The sequence below is a fragment of the Rhamphochromis longiceps genome, linkage group LG11 (assembly GCF_057381845.1).
Source record: "Rhamphochromis longiceps isolate RC_006_pf linkage group LG11, R_longiceps_female_GT1.1, whole genome shotgun sequence".
Taxonomy (NCBI): Eukaryota; Metazoa; Chordata; class Actinopteri; order Cichliformes; family Cichlidae; genus Rhamphochromis; species Rhamphochromis longiceps.
The window spans coordinates 26,088,457-26,105,442 of record NC_140567.1 but is presented as its reverse complement, the minus strand read 5'-3'; the positions used below and the strand labels follow the sequence as shown (position 1 = coordinate 26,105,442).

The 16,986-nt window shown below is 42.6% G+C and overlaps 1 protein-coding gene across 2 annotated transcripts in view; it reads right to left on the bottom strand.

The window, feature by feature from the left end:
* The window catches only part of pou2f2b (POU class 2 homeobox 2b), a 76,550-nt gene that overhangs the window by 32,310 nt on the left and 27,254 nt on the right, over positions 1-16,986 (bottom strand). The window lies entirely within an intron of this gene.

The following is a 16,986-nucleotide window of genomic DNA, read 5'->3' as shown; positions in this document are numbered from 1 at the left end:
CATCGAGAGAGAGCAGACAATTATCTGTATTGATTAGAGCGGCCCAGTACTGTGAAGACTGAGAAAACTATGACTGGATCAATAGAGAGAGAGAGAGGGAGAAAGGGAGGGAGGAAGGAGGGAGAGAGGATAGACCAACAGAGAGAAACAAACGACACAGATAAAAGATACATATAATGACAAAACATAAAGAGGCAGAAACATCGTTTATGGTGCAAAGCGAAGTCACAGAGCCAAGGTGGCATAAACGTTAAGAGGTGAGTTTGGGGGGGTTTGGGTAGCGAGGGCGAGTCAATGAAAGCACAAGGAGATGCATTACATTGTTGATGTCATTACTCTTTATCATTGATTTGTCAGCACAACCACAGAGTTCATTCAACGAGCCATCCAGTGCCCTCCCGTCACCACAGCACACACAGCTGAACAGAGAGCGATGGCGAGAGACTGAAAAAGACATTAGCTAAGTACACACCGAGCGACCACAAACTGGAGACTCCAGGGCACGGACAAAAACTTGGCCAGAGAAAACTGTCATTTCTGCCAGCTGCAAGAGCCACAGATACACAGATCTATTAAAATAACATGATTCTCTGTTTTTTTAAATTCTCACACCCCTTTGACTCTCATATTAATTACTAGAGGTGGTACTCGTCAGAGACATATTCCTATTGCGGTAACATACACTGCGATTAATCGCCTTTTTTCCTCAAAGTCAAACTTTGTCAAACTTTGTCTGTTTTAACCAACAACAATACAATGAGACTGTCAAGCGTGCTGACACCGTCACTGAAACCTGCCATAAATGTTGCCATAAAATGGAGTCAGTCTGATTGGCAATTACATCTTACAGAAATTCACATTTAAATATTACATTTGTGCACAGCAACCTTCCTGTTTTATAGGAATATAACCAGCTGGCAGCCAGTTGAGTTGAGTCCCCTCGAGTTGTGCTCACTGACAAAGACTCATTCAGACTGATGGCACCATGCTGGCAATCTGTCTGTGTTTATGAATTAGACTGCAGTTACTTGCAGACCTGCAGCAATCTCTCTGAGAATAACGGCATTCAGTCAGTTTGCAGAAAAGTTGCTGCCTATCAGGCGAGATGATCCGTCTTATTCGTAGTATTCCCAAAGTATTTTATTTATTTTATTTCATGAAATATTGATACAGGGGCCACAGTGGCGCATTGGTTAGCACTCTTGCCTTGACAGCAAGAACAGAACTGCGAAGGACTGGTGAGCGGTCCATGGCATGCCCCGCCTCTCCTCCTATGACAGCAGGGTTAGGCTCCAGCCCCTGGAGACACCCTCATTGAATAAGCAGCAGAGAATGGACGCATGGAAATATCGATGCAATATTGCAAAAATATTGTAATACTTTACCGTATCGATTCCCCCCACACACACACATCCAAACAGATACTCACAGAAAGTTATGCATGCATGTATGCATAGCTTGGCTGACTTCCTGCTGTGCTCTTCTACAACTACACTAAAGCAGACATAGACTGTGGTATACACAGTGTATATAATATGGAAACTTGCATATCATTTGATAAATTGCTACAAAAACCCTTCATTGTGGAATTTTAACTTGAAAGAAGAGAAGGATTTGTAATAGCGAGTGTGTGTGTGTATGTGTGTGTCTGCGCACGCGCCAAAGAGAGGGGGCTTTGAAAAATGTCAGGAGGGAGGTGGTGTTCAGGTAGGGGGCCTTGCTGTGGGGCCTCTTTTTGTCCTAGACAAAAACCAAAATGGTGGAGTAGGGGAGGAACAAAAGGCACACAGGGGGAAACAGGATAGTGACAACCTGTGCTGAGTAAAAACATCCTGCTGGCACGCACATGCACGCACGCACGCACGCACGCACGCACACACACACACACACACATTAATCCCTAATCAGACCCCGAGTGTGTGCCTACCCACTCACTACACTTCCCGTTGAAACTTGCATTTCTTGCAGTCCTTGGCCCCATTACCCAGGCAACCCACACACACACACACACACTGAACCACATCTGTCATTTCTTAGTTTATTGAACATTACAAGATGATAGAATTCAGCCTCCTACTCTCTTGATATTTTTTGACACCGAAGAGGAACGTATTGTCAGAAAAGGTTTATACAAAAGAAAACAAATAGATGGAAAAAAACCCAGAACGTAAACTCTGAATGGGAAAGCCGGGCTGTATATTGAGGAAACCTTTGGTAAGGGCAGAAAATGTCAGGTTTGACAAATGACCTTTTAAACATGGAGCAGATGTAGAGAGTCATGTACACTGTAGACAGAGGGCAGCTCAACTGTCTGTCTCTTAACAGCTAGCGAAAAGATAAGTGTGACCGTTTCATAGTGTTAAAATATAACACTCGTGACTCTAAATCAAAATGTGGAACAAACCAGAGTGATTTCTCAATCAGAAGTGAATTTTATTCTAGAGAGGAGATGGTGGAAGCGTGGTTTGGGATGCAGGGAGAGGATCAAAAAGAGAAAGAGGGGAGGAGGGGGGAAGCGCACAAATGTAGCGGGAGTGAAATATACTGTAGCAAATCACGAAACTGCAGGAAAATGTATCACGAATACAGCTGAATAGCATTAATACAAATCCATTTTGTATTAATGAAAAAAATAAATTTTATAAAGCATACCATAAATGTGGTTTGATCTCAAATCATTAACTTGGAAGTCTTTTAAATTTTTATTTCTATAATTTCACGTTAGTCTACTGTAGTCCAACCAAGGTCCATCTTTATTAAGGTGAGTGTTAAAAAATATTAAAATATGGATGTTTACACAGAAAGTTGTGGTGCAAAGTTAAAAAACTAAAAAAAACAGCTGAATTCAGCGTACCCGGGGTTAAACTGTATAGTTTCATTTTAATTTACAGATTACAGTAGGAACTAGAGCAGGGCGATATGACCAAAAATATTTATCATGATATATATATATTTGAAAATTTGCGAAAACGATATAACTGACGATATAACTGACACTAGACAAAATACTTTACAACTCCACAACTTTATTAGTGCAAAAAAACAAAACATCAATGTATTTTCACTTAAACAAGCAGCTTTTTTAAGTGCATTAAAGTTATCTAAAACTTTAACAGTGCAAATGCAAATTCCTTGCTGACAGTTTAACCAAAAGGCATTTCCAGTGAAAATTGGCCAACATATCCTCAACATAACCATGTAGAATATCCACAAAATTTAAAAAGAGGTTATACACACACAGTACGGTAATATTATGTTGAAGCACAGTACATATCACTCCGCGAGGCGCCTGCCTAATATAGCCGTAATGTTTTACCCATATTCTATCGCGATATTTCATTTTCTTATTGTTGCCCAACATTATACTGGTATTACCGTGAACGGTATGATATGGCCCAGCCCTAATTCCACAGTGGTTCACAGTATCAGGTAGCAAATATCCTTTAAATAGAAAACAGTAAGAGGTTTTTAATTATTCGGGCTTTAAAACCTTTAAGAGTAGTGTGTACCAAAGTCCAAATCTCACTTGTCTGGTCTTGAAATGCATGCAAGCGATCAGAAAACCTGCACAAACCAATAACTAGACTTCCTAAAATCATTTTTGAGGATGACAAGTGGCTTTTGAGAATAAGCCGTCATCAGGGCAATCTGGAAAAAAAAAAGAGTAACAATTGTTAAAGTGAGAGAGCAAACCCCGACACAAACATCTGCGATATTTTATTGGAATTCCACCCTTCCACCCAGTTCAGTGCTGGTAAAAATATGCGGTCCATACTTTACTGTTTAACATAGAAATGTCCTAAAGTGTATATGAAAGTACACTTGTGTAGGGACAAAGAGCAGCTGAGGAGATGTAGAAAGGAAAGAAATAAGTGACAATGACAGAGAGGAAGGGAGAGCTGGACATCAATTACAGGTATACAGTTATGCATGGATGACATCACTGGACCCCTCCTCCAGCCCTTGGGAATGGGCGCCTTGGAAACAGTCGCTAAGGGAACAGAGTACTGAGAGGGCTGGGGGGACCAGGGAGAGAATGGGGGGTGGACAAGATAGTTGGGGGAAAAAAGAAATTCAAGGAGGTAGAAGACAGCCAAAATAACACTGAATCAAACCTGGGTCTACTGGAAAGCGAGGAGTTTGAGGACAAAGTCATGTGATCTGGAAAAAAGAAAAAAAAAAAGAAAGAGAAGGGGGGAAAAAAGCATTTCCAAAACAAATCAGCTGTTACCTTCTTCACGTCCCATTCAGCAAATGGGCCACCTCATCTCATAAAGGGTGAAAAAGGAAGCTCTAGCACAGCTAAAGCCCGCATTGTCCTCTTCCCCCGTATACCGAGACCAACCTCTCATTCACTCCAGTCATTTAGAGAGGAGAGATTTAGTGCGGCACTGATGCAGTGTGATGGTAAAAAAAAAAAACGACATGTGATAGAAAAGCAGAGATGGCCTCGGGCCAGTTTAATGCATACAGATATAATATTAATGGGGAAAAAAGGCATGTTGATAGACAAAGAGCAGCTGCTGTAGTGAAATGCTGTCTGTTAATGTATAAGGGTGACTCGAAGTAATTTTTAACCACAAAGCTGGAGGCTCTGTAAGTGGATGGAGGAATTGAAGTTTGCGGCGTTGCATTAAAACACGCCCACTGGAAATCACCACCGTGCCACTCTGACCTCGGTAAACTCCTCTCATCCCTGCAGACAGTGCAGTGTCCACACACACGGGTATGCACTCTGACTGCTACGTAAACACCTCGATCAGGGCCTCATCTACATTACTGCATCCAATTATCACATCAAAAACAACAAACATACAGTTTGCATCACTGAGGTGTCCCCAAGTTTATGTGCATAACAAACATCTACATTTTTATGCAGCATATTTGCAAAGCAGCATCATAAACAAACCAAAGGTGCAGGTTTAGTATGCAATATACATTTGGCATGTATGCATAAAATGTGATCAATATCTGTTGCTGAATAAAACATGCTGCTGGTTTTTGACAGGCCGATTTGAAATGGAGATGCTATGCTAATACAAAAGGCCTCGGTAAGACTGGCCCTGAACCCTCCACATACCAGCAGTTCACATTTAGACGCTCTCACCTTCACTCTCCATAATGCATGAGCTGCCTGAATATATATCACCCCCTGCACAGCTCACTCTCTCACACTCACAGTTCCATATGCACAGGAGCACTACTGTGTGCAGAATGACAGGGAGGCAGATACGCATAAGATAGCTGCGCCAGCACATAAGCGCACACTCACAAATCAAGCGATCCAGCACGGAAAACAACACAAAACAGCCTAAAGACCCAAGACTCCGTGGTGAGAGTTTGATATACCATGCATGTAAAACAGAAAAAAAAAACCATAAAGAAACAAAAAACAAAAAAATGCCTTTTTGTGTGCGAGGGAAAAAAAACTTTGCAGTAATTTGGAAGTAAAACTTGACAATCCTAAATGATCCGTTTTCTTTCGCGACTGAATTTTGCCAGCAGAACTTTTTTTTTTTAAAGCTTTGATTGCCATGAAAAATGTGGAGGATACAAGCAGTTATAACAGCTAAAAAACACACAGTTGTTCTTCTTTGATCAAGTGGTGTGAGACACACTGGCAGTGCTTAATCAAAACACTGGTAAGCCATCCTGAACTTCTAGGCTTTCAACAGCAGGAAACAGGGTCAGGGCTGCTGAACAACTCAGTGTGAACTGCTTTGCAGCTCGTATGTGTGTTGATGTGTAAGTTGGGGGGGGAGAGACCATGTCAGTGGTGTTTGTGGGCTGCCAATTAACACACACACAGTTCTTTGAAAGGTAGAGTGAGCTGAAGCGAGGAATGAGGAATGGAAAGGTGGACAAGTAAAGCCAGCCAAACATCTAATGTTGGTGCGGGGACTGTAAGGGTTTGCATTACATTACATTATTATGAAGGAGAACAATAAATATGCATTTTACAAGGCAGTATGTCTGTTTTAGAAGACAACTGAATTTACTTTGTGCTTCTCTCTTTTTCTGTCTCGCTGCCCCTGCTGGTCTTTAACCTTGGCCTCCGGTGCTTCTGCCTATCGCAATAAAGTCTCCCCTTCCACGTCTTTACCTCTCCCACCCTTACTCTGTTCTTCCTCCTCCTCCTCCTCTCTGTCTCTCTGTCCCCCCGGCACCACTGTTGTCCACTGTTCCACTCATTCATAGTAAACACTATTGATTTTCAGCAGGGAAAATAAAAAAAAAGGGACCATGAATTTTAATGCCCCTATCTGTCCCCTTCTCCATCTCTTCCTATTTCCCCTGCCTCTCCCTTTCCTTCACTCCCCCCCCTCCTTCCTCCAACACCACCACTACCTCCACTCCATCTTTCCTGAGGGGAGGATAAAGAGATGGGGATCGTGTGTGTCTGTATGTGTGTGCCATATGTGTGAGTGTAAGGTGGTGGTACGGAGAGGGAGAAGGAGGGTGGGAGGAGCATTTCTCATTTCCCAGCTGTGCCTCTCTCACACAACTGCCCCTCCACCCAAACCCCCACCCTCTACACTCCCTATACCTCTCCTTCTCCCCATCCATCCTTCTCTCCTCCTCAGTCCTCTGTTGTTCCCCTCTTCTCTTGACATCGGCTTTGACTCTGGGGAGTGGAAGCAAATGAAGCTCTCTCTGTCCAACACACACACACAGAGCTAGTCGCACACAGATAGGGGTTGCCCCATTCGGCAAGCGTACTCACACACACACTTAAAACACTTGCACACACACACCACAAGTGATATAATCAGGCGCTTGGTCAAGGCCTTGCACAGGCAAGACAAACATAAATACAAATGCCGTGTTTAAAACTCGGACAGTGAGCAATGGAAGAGTCGAGCATTTAATTTTTCTTCCATGTTTCTCTTCCTTTTTTCTTTCCACTGACTTCCTGCTTCATCCTGAGTCTCACTCTCGGTGCATTTATCTACCTTCAACCCCGCCACCCGCCACCTCGCAATCCCTCTCCTCTTTCCCCCATCATCTCTACCTCCCTCGCCCAGCCTCTCTCTTCTACTCTGTGTATTGATTTTGCTATAAGCAGTGTCCCGGTTGCGACAGGTTAGAGCAGACAGACAAAGGCAGACTTCATCAACCAGTGTTAAACACAGGAGCCACGTCCTCAATAATCACTCCATCACACAAAAGACGACGAGAGACAGAGAGAGAGGAGAAGAGGAGAGGAGAGGAGCGAGTATTGATGAATGGCGAGGAGTCGAAGAGAAAGGGGGAAAAACTGTGTTGGAGTATTTTCAAGGAAGCATTTTGTCCTTTCATTTGTAAGAAACACGGGGGAAATAGTTCACTGCCTGGATGCAATCGCACACACACACACACACACACACACACACACACACACACACACACACACACACACACACACACACACACACACACACTCCTGTGTCTTAAAATCTGTGATACCTTTTATCTCTTCTCTGTGGCATGTGTCCTTTCATCTGAAAAAGCAGTCACACACAAGGTTATTTTGTTAAAACCAAATTTCTCTCACTAAAATATCGGCACAAGCATTAGCAGATTTTGAAAAATTTGGGGTCTTTTTAAGAGGGGGGAGGGTTAGTGCCTGAGTAGGAATCTCCTATAACAAGCTCATTATTATAGCAGTGAGTACATATATATATATATATATATATATATATATACATATACATATATATATATATATACATATATATATATATATATATATATACATATATATATATATATACATATATATATATATATATACATATATATATATATATATATATATATATATATATACGTATACATATATATATATATATATACATATATATATATATATATATATACATATATATATATATATACATATATATATATATATATATATACATATATATATATACATATATATATATATACATACATACATACATATATATATATATATATATATACATATATACATATATATATATATATACATATATACATATATATATATATATACATATATATATATATATATATATATATATATATATATATATATATATATATATATATATATATATATATATATATATATATATATATATATGGGCTTTTCTGGTCTTTAAAAAAAACAGTCTGAATAGTGTGTGTCTGTATACGCCAACAGTTTTCATCTCCACTTAATCTCCTGGTCTTAATTCAGAGTGTACATTGAGCCGCCTAATAGGATGTGACTGGAGCGCCTGCTGCAGCACTAGCTAGCTAGCCGCTAATGAGATGGCCGCCACAGCCAGGGAATCAAAGCGCTTCATCAGCACTCCTAATTACTGTAAACCTTGTTAGCTGGCTGGAAAGCTAACATCTGCTCTCAGTAACAAATTATGTCCAAATATAACACGGACCTGGCCTGATGTGTCCAAGCGAAAATCAAAGAGCGTGCCGTTACCACACCCGGTGATTTTATTGCCCTATTCTGTATTGCGACTGTAATTAAAGCAATGGAGATACAAGAAAGATTCAAGTTCAAGCTCAACAGCATTTTCGTTGTTTGGTTAAGGAACTGCTTGTCTTGTGATTTTTTTCCCCTTTTTTAATAATCCATCGAGGTCTGAGGCTGCTAATGTTGCCCATCTATGAAGCAGCAGGTGTGTGGACAGCAGGTTTCCATGTAGCTCTGTCTGTTTGCCCACTCACCCCCTCTCTATCTCTGATCAAAGCGCGCCCTTTCAATCCCCTCCACCGCCACCTTCTGCTGTTCCTGTCTTCCTCCTACACCCCCCCATCATAATTTGACTGATGATTACACTTGTCACTCATGGCAGCATGTGGCCAATTAGGAAGTGGGGTGTTGAGGAGGGGAGGGACGTGCAGTTTGTGGTAAAAGGTGTGGGAAGGAGGGGGGCCAGTAAATTTGGGTTACCACTACAACTTGTCATCGCTTGTTCCACTCAGGTAGTCTTTTTGGTTCTTAGCTAAGAGAGAAACAAATATTCATTTCTGTTCAATTCTCTTTAAGAGAGTCAAGAAACACCCTCAAGCTGTGCTTTCTCTACCCCTTTCAGACGCTCCGTCCTTGTCTCGCACTCTCTTGGCCACTTCAGTATCTCTCCATGTTCCAGGGTAATCACAGACTCATTTAAAGTCACTTTTGTACACTACCTCTGACTGGTGGTTAAGAGTGTGACCGCAGACTAGGCTTTTATGGGCCTTAATGTGTCCTACAGACACTTTGGCAACCAGGCTGCTGTTGCTGAAGATGTGAGAACAGAGAGGGAGAGAGACAGAGAGGAGGGGAAGGGAGACAGACAGAGGGGGGTATAAAAAAGGAGAGAATAGGACATATGAAGCCAACAGCCATGGCGACTTAACCAGGCTGAAAAAAGGGGGAACGAAAGAGGATGAAAGAGGAGGGAGGGAGAGGGACGTGCACGACAAAATGGACAGAACATGGAAGCGTCAAAAGAAAGGGGAGCGAGAGGTCACTTAGTCACTCCTGTGCCCCCTGCTCTGCACCTCCTCCCTTGTCCCCTTTACAAGCAGACAAAGGGACAGAGGGGTGCAGCCCTTGTACAGATGAGGGAGGGGTTGCGCCCTCCCTCTGTCACTCCTACCTTCCTTTTTGCTTTCTAACATTTAACGACAGCCAGTTGATATTGTCGGTGGATGCAGGTAGAAATTAGTGACACACACTGGAGGTCGTTCAAAATGAAATTTCCTCATTTAGACAGGAAAATAATTCTCTTAAAGAACCTAAATCACAGAAATATTATTCATAAAGCGAGTTAAACTAGGGCTTCAAGGTGTGATTATTTTTTTAAATACACCTGTCCCTCCATTTGAATCAAAAACAGTTTGTAGATGTTAAAAGGTAGGTTTTTGATCAATTTTAATAGGCAGGCAGATAATAAAAAATGTGCTAAATGTGTTAATTGAATGGAGAATATTAATGTGTAGCGCAGTGCTATAAGTTATTAGCAAACATTTAAAGCATATTAATATAAATTCAACAGTTTTAAATATTCTCAGATCGAATTATATCAAATAAACTAGCTTAAACTAGCCTAATATTAAACTCAAACCACACTAGTTAGCGCAACCTAAACTCCACCTGATCTTAACTTTAACTGTTTGAAAATAAATACAACCAGAATTTACATGCTAAAGAATTAATACACACATTTTTTAATGATGATATTAGTTTGCAGTAACTATGGTCTTATTTACATCGCTCTAGTAATATAACCCAAACCATGCTAGCGTTCATGCTAGTTAGCTTTACTAAAATTTGAATTAGTTAACACTACAGTTGGCCAGCTTAACTAAAGTGTGCCTTTCCTTTTGATAAATAGCAATTAGTTGTTGGTCAAGCCCAATATTAATCAAAATTAGGTCTCTGTGTGGGTTTACGGCACATTTTTCTCCATACCTGTTGATTTCCCCTCCAAGCCTGCTAAAGCTCACAGAGAGAACAGGATGATGTGCAAGGTTATACCTTTGGTGTTTGACAGCCAATCACATGCTGAAGTATTTATTTTTGGTATAAGCTGGTCTATCAATCAGAGTGCGGTTGGTGTTTTGATGACGTTTTCTTCTGTGGTTCAGAATCACCTGCTAACCGGTTGTAGCGAAGATAGGTTTACATGATAAGGTCCTAACTGGAGAGCAGGAGAGATAGGGGAGAACGATATACTGTTTTTTTCTTTTCTCTTTGGCATATTTTAAATATATATATGTGCAGTGTATACATGTATTATAGGTAGCCATATTAATGGTGCATGTCAACAGGATACAAATTCATCTTTAAGCTTATATTTACTCATATTTTAGTTACCTACTTGTGTTTAGATGACCCCTTCCCTAACTGTGCAAGTGGTAGGTTCTCTGCAGGTTGAAACTGGCAATGAAGAAAAGAGAATGAGTAGTAGAAGAGAGAAGCAACCACTTCCTGTGAGGGTGCATTTAATGTGGTTTTATTTTATTTTACTTTCGTTCAGTTGGGTGTTCCAGAGAAACATCCCCCTTAAAACTTGTGTAGGGTTTCACCCTGACGAACTGCTATCAGTATGTGTAAGAAAGTATTTTCGTTTGTTGCTTTCCACAGAAAATAAAGTAACTGTCACAGATGACCAACACCCAGACGATGTTTAAGATCCCCCCCCCCCCCCCGTATATCTAATGTAAAATTTAAAATCATTAGTTACAATTGTTTGTAATTCTGGAGTATTTTCAGCAAACAATAAAAAAACATGACTGTGCAGTTCTAAAAGAGAGATGTTGCACAGGGGGCTAAAAGGGACAAGAGGTGTTGGGAGTACAACAGATTAATTTCAGAACAGAATCTCCTGCAGGGAAAAGGATGGAGAGCAGAATGGTGGGGAGGATAAAGAAAAGCAAAAATGCTCAGAAGTAATAAAGACAGAAAAGAGATTAAACATGCATTCAGCTCTCTTAAAGGGCTGAGGTGCTCTTGAAGAGTATGTGTATGCATGAGTGTGCGTGTGTGTGTGTGTGTGTGCATGCACACTCCAGAGGATGCTTTTGCAATGATGTGACATTGCTTATAGCAGATATGTTCGCAGCCTTATCCTGATCGGTAAGCACTCTCCATCCACCCTCAGTCTGAAGGACAGCAGTGGAACCCCAGAGGTTAATAGGAACCCTTCATTACCATAAATCTTATCAGCTAAATGAAATGGAGAGAAGGACCCCTGATTTAGTCGTCAGCTCTGCTGGGCTAAGGGGAGACACCCAATCAAACCTCTGGGTTTTATTGGTCTTTTTATTATCTAAATGTACTGGCACATGAGCAGGGTGGCAGAGGTGACAGCCGGCGGCAATGAACAACAAAAAAGACAGCGGCCAGTAAAAAACGCATTGTTGGTTTAGAAATGAGACCGATGTCATCTCAGCAAATAAAGTATCCAGACGGAACCCGCGCATCGCCACAAAGAAACAGCATACTCGTGTCCCAGCAAGCAGGGGAATGTAGAGAGATTTTACTCTGATGTCTGAATAAATCACTTTGAAAAATCTTGCCAGATCAGGTAATCAAGTGTATAGACAGCAGACGTTCAGAGGCGCGTTTTGACTGCCTAGTTTGATTGGCGGCTTGTGGCGATGACCACTCCGACGCTGATCACAGCCAGGCCACCACTGACTGAGCATCCACACATACTCAGAGGAGGATGTCCCCCATGTAGAGGTCAAGTATGGCTGAGTCCTCAGTATGTACATTGCCTGTGTGCTATTGGAGGAGTGATAAGGAGAGGCAACTAGAAAACAAAGAAGGAAGTGTAAATCAATATCTAGGATGCAATCAGCTGGTTTGTATTTATTCCCGCTGATGTGTTGATTAGCTGCTTTCTCTCTCACGCGCACACACACACACACACACACACACACACACACACACACACACACACACACACACACACACACACACACACACACACACACACACACACACACACTCCATCTATCCTTCTCTGTGTGTGTTCTCTCTGTTATTAAGGCCTCCAGGTCTGATTAAGTGGCGTGCTCACCCAGCCCCTGGTTAGGACTAATGCTAGGCTGTATTTCAGCGGACACGGTGACCAATTGCACAAAATCATTTGACTGAGTGTGAGTCCGTGTCTCTGTGAACACATTGGAGAATAATGGATGGCCTCTAAGTGCTGTTCAGATGAATATGTTTGCATGATTTTTGTGGTGTGTCCTCCTGTGTGCTGGAGTATGCATATTTAAAAGCAATGTCTTTAAAGGTCATTGTTTGGTGAATGTGGGTGTGTGTGTATATATATGTGTGCATGATAATGGTTATCAATACACTAATGGTTGTTAAGAATTTACAGCGGATGTGTGTATGTCCCGGTCGCTCCTGTTCCCTGGGAGAAACTCAATACCACTCCCTGCTGCTAATGAGCTGAGGGACCTCATCAGCATTAATACTACATTAGTCTCAAGTAATATAAACACATCAGTGCGCGCGCACACACACACACACACACACACACACACGCTTTGTATAAATACAACCTACTGGCGCATATGCACACCTGAGCAAATCCAATAAAAAGGTAAACAGTTAATAGGATTAAAAGGAATTATTAAACCCCACTGTAACATGAATAACACAGCAGCACCCTGCTAATAATCTTTATAGACTGGATTTGCTTGGATTAATCCAAAACCATGAAAAAGCCTTAATTCCCAGTGCTATATATTTTAAAGGTCACCCATAGCACACAGTTACAGAGTGTATGATTTTAAAAGTGTCCTACAATAACTCGTATGTTTGTCTCGTTACGTAAATGCATCAGTTAAACAGAAGACGTCACTGCTGCTCCTCCTTTGGGCCTCGTCACATTGTCAGATTTTGTTGTGGTCGTCTATGTGAGCTTAATATACGTAAATAGATGAGCCCAACAGCCCATTAGCTCCTGGAGCATTTTGCCATCAGCCTGCAGCATTCAGAACCCTGTGGCTGGCTCATATACTGCAATCTAATTCTACTACCAGGGGGAGAGGAGAGCAGAGGAGAGAGAATTGTATTGTGACAGAGAGCAGAGAGTGGGAGGTAAAGGGAAAAGAAGAGGAGAGAGAGGGCTACAGAGAAGGAGAGAGGTAGCTTAATGCAATAAAACATGTAGTATTGACATCTTTCTCGTGTCTATTGATTCCCCATTATGTTGCTAACAAACCCAGGTTGACATTTTGTCATTTGCAATCATGTTAACACTGCGACTTGCACGCTCCCCTCCACAAACCGATCTATATCTACACACACTAGTTTGCACGTGTGCTCATGCTCTTGCACACACACACTCGCTCTGTCACACACAGAGCAAATGGGTAAGCACATGCACGGTCTTACATCATGCAGTCGAGGACGTGCCAGCGCGACGTTGTACACATGTAGAAATGTCTTAAAAGTTGGCAGCGAGCGCAGACACAGAGCTGTGGACATGTTGATTAATGGATTAAGACTGAACATTTTATTGGAATACACTGAAGGAAATAATAACATCAGACCGGCCCTACAGTACACGGGCAGGAAATGTTATGAGGAAAACAAATATCAATAAGTGTATAGTTAAATGTTACTCAGTCTGAAATGCAGAGGCAGAACTAAAACAGCTCACGAGCTGCTAAAACCGGAGGAGCGTGTGTGATCGTACTGTAAGTGCACATGTGTGTGTTTGTGTGTGTGTGAAAGAGAGAGTTAGAGAGTATATGGTAGAAGATGGTGGCTAATGGTGTGTGACAGAAGGTGCATAGCTGAGATGAACTGAATCCAGGTGTGTGTGTGTGTGTGAGAGAGAGAGAAAGGCAGTCTCCAGTCTTCTTGATGTCCCATCATATCATATTATATCATATCATACCAAGCCCTGCACTGTGTGGGAAACCTGCGGTTTCTCCTCTATGTCCCATTAAACTTTCATATACCAGTTAATGCTGATGGCTTCACAAACCACTTTACTACACATACACACGTATACACACAAAGAGTTCACACAGCAGTGGCCATGACCTGTACCTCGACAGACACAATGCCATTAAAAATAGAACAAAACCTGGATCAGTTACAGCAGCTTGCTGTCCAGGTGCAAACAGCCTAACGTGCTTGTTTTATGGTAGTGTATATGATGGTCTGTCTGTTTCATGACAGTGAGTGTGTGTCTCTGTGTGTCTGTGTGTGCGTGTGTGAGCCCCCACAGGGGTTGTGCATGAGTGCTCGAGGCCTGTTGTAACATGAAAGAGAATCAAAACACAGGGGGCTAAAAAGGGTCAGGTGGGGCTGAGTCAAACACTCCCGCCGTGACCTTTGACCCCACAAAAGGCTCTAACGCAAAGGAGTCAAGGAGCTGCCACCAGTCAAAGAGACAAGTTAACTGAGAGCTTGAGTCAAGAGCCCTACAACTACCCAGAAAGCATTGTGTGCGTCTGTGTGTGTGTGTGTGTAACAGTATTAAAGGCTCTTTGTTGGCTAAGTGAAAGCACACTTCTGTGGGCGTGTCCACTCAATCCTAGCATCTTTAATATCCCAAAAAGTTGATTCTGTACATGTGGATGTGGCGTTTTCAGTGTGAGAGGCATTTCGTCACTCTCATCACTTGGATGAGTAAACAGAATCAACTTTTTGGGATTTCCTTACCTGGATGATTGAGCATGCATCAAGACATCTTTAATACTTTCAGATTAAATCATTCCTGTTGTTTGCTGATATACGGTGAAGAAGCAACTCCTGCTTTAGACCTCAGATGCTGAAGTGACCCAGCGCTCCCCTGGCAACAAACCCTCTGAGTTCAGAAAGGACAGCACCTCGCGCTATGTTATCAACCTGGAATAAAATCAGCAGAGGACTGTGAATCACGTTATCCTGCCATCTAAGGAATTCAGCAGCCTGTGTACACATCCCATCAGATTGCCTGCTTATTCAGATGCCGGCCCTGGCCTGGGACACTGCAACATAATGGCTCATCCTCGGTTTACTCTCACCTCTCGAGCTCAAACTGGGTTTTCCTCTCCCTCCTCGTTTTTCACTTTGTCATCTGTTCGTACTTTCACCCACTTCTCTCTCGCTCTCTTTCCACATTTTTTTTTTATCTCGTTGTGACATTCGCCATTTTTCAACGTGCGGAGACCGAAAAAACTCCTCCTCCCCAGTCCCTCTCTCCTTTACCACTTCCACCATCCAACCGCTCTCCCCTCTCTTCTCTATGTATCTCTCTAGAGATATGGCAGGTAACAGGTCCCTTTCATCCCTCTACGCTCTTTTTCTCTCCCCCTCTATCACCTATCCCTTCACTGTCACACACTGTGCACCGTTGACTGAGTATGTGGAGTAAAGGGTGAAGCCTGGCAAATCAAATGGGCTTGAACTGATCTGGAAATGAGGGGAGCGCAGGGGACTGGGCCTGTAAGAGCTCACCCACTGGCCAAGGTGCACATGAGACACATTTAACCCAGCTTTTCACACAAGTTTGTCTATGTGTATGCAATAGTTAATGACTAATGTTTCACCTAATTTTCCTCCTTTTGCATCACTTCCCAAAACAATACAATCCTCGCAGGACTGCAGGGCAAGCAAAGATGTTAAGCCAGTAAAGAGCTAAGTAGCTGTTGCATGTCTTAGAAACAGTGGATGCTAGACTGAGCAAGAGGTTTCTCACAGCAACACACTGAAGCCGGACTGGCTGCTCCCACCATGCATCCTTTTCTTCCACTTCAGCGCAGATGAAACGCAGACGGCGTCCCCCCCACCCCCACCCCCTTTCCCTGACTCCACACTCCCTCTGCTAGTCTGCTCTCAACCGTGGAGCAGCCCAAGCAATGGGACAGAGAGATGCAATCACTCCAAGTCCATTTCTAGTGGTGTTTACAAAGATGCGATCATTGCCAGCTAAGCTGGATGGAAGTCTGAGCAAAATCTGAGTCAGGAGAATCAGTAAGGTTCTTCGAGCTCAAAGTCGACCCACTAACAAGTTATTTAGTCTATATGAATAAACCACAAACACTAAACAGTTGGCTTTGGAATAAAAACGAGTGGAAAACAGCGTTTCCATTGCCTCCTCTCGTATGTTGTTACTCCTCCGTGCACCTACTCTCTCCTTCTATCTCCCCCTCTCTCTGCTTCCACCGGCCCAGGAATCGATCTCCGCAGGATCGATAAGTTGGCATGAATATTCCCTGCCTGCCGAGAGTCTAGTTGGGGAGAGTCGGAGGCTGAGGCTCAGGCGCAGGCAGTGGAGAAGAGGGGAAGGACGGTGACGGAGACGGGGAGAGAAAAAATAGCCTACTCGGAAATAGGAACACACGGGCGTCGTGGAAATTAAGCAACACACGGGTGGAGCAGTGGCGCATCGTTTCACAGAACGGAAAGCGAAAAGAAACTGGACATTTTACGCAATTCATTTTCAATCAGTCTGGACAAAGCAAAGCGCCCGGGACAGCTTCTCTGATTTTTAACAGCCGCCCCGCAAG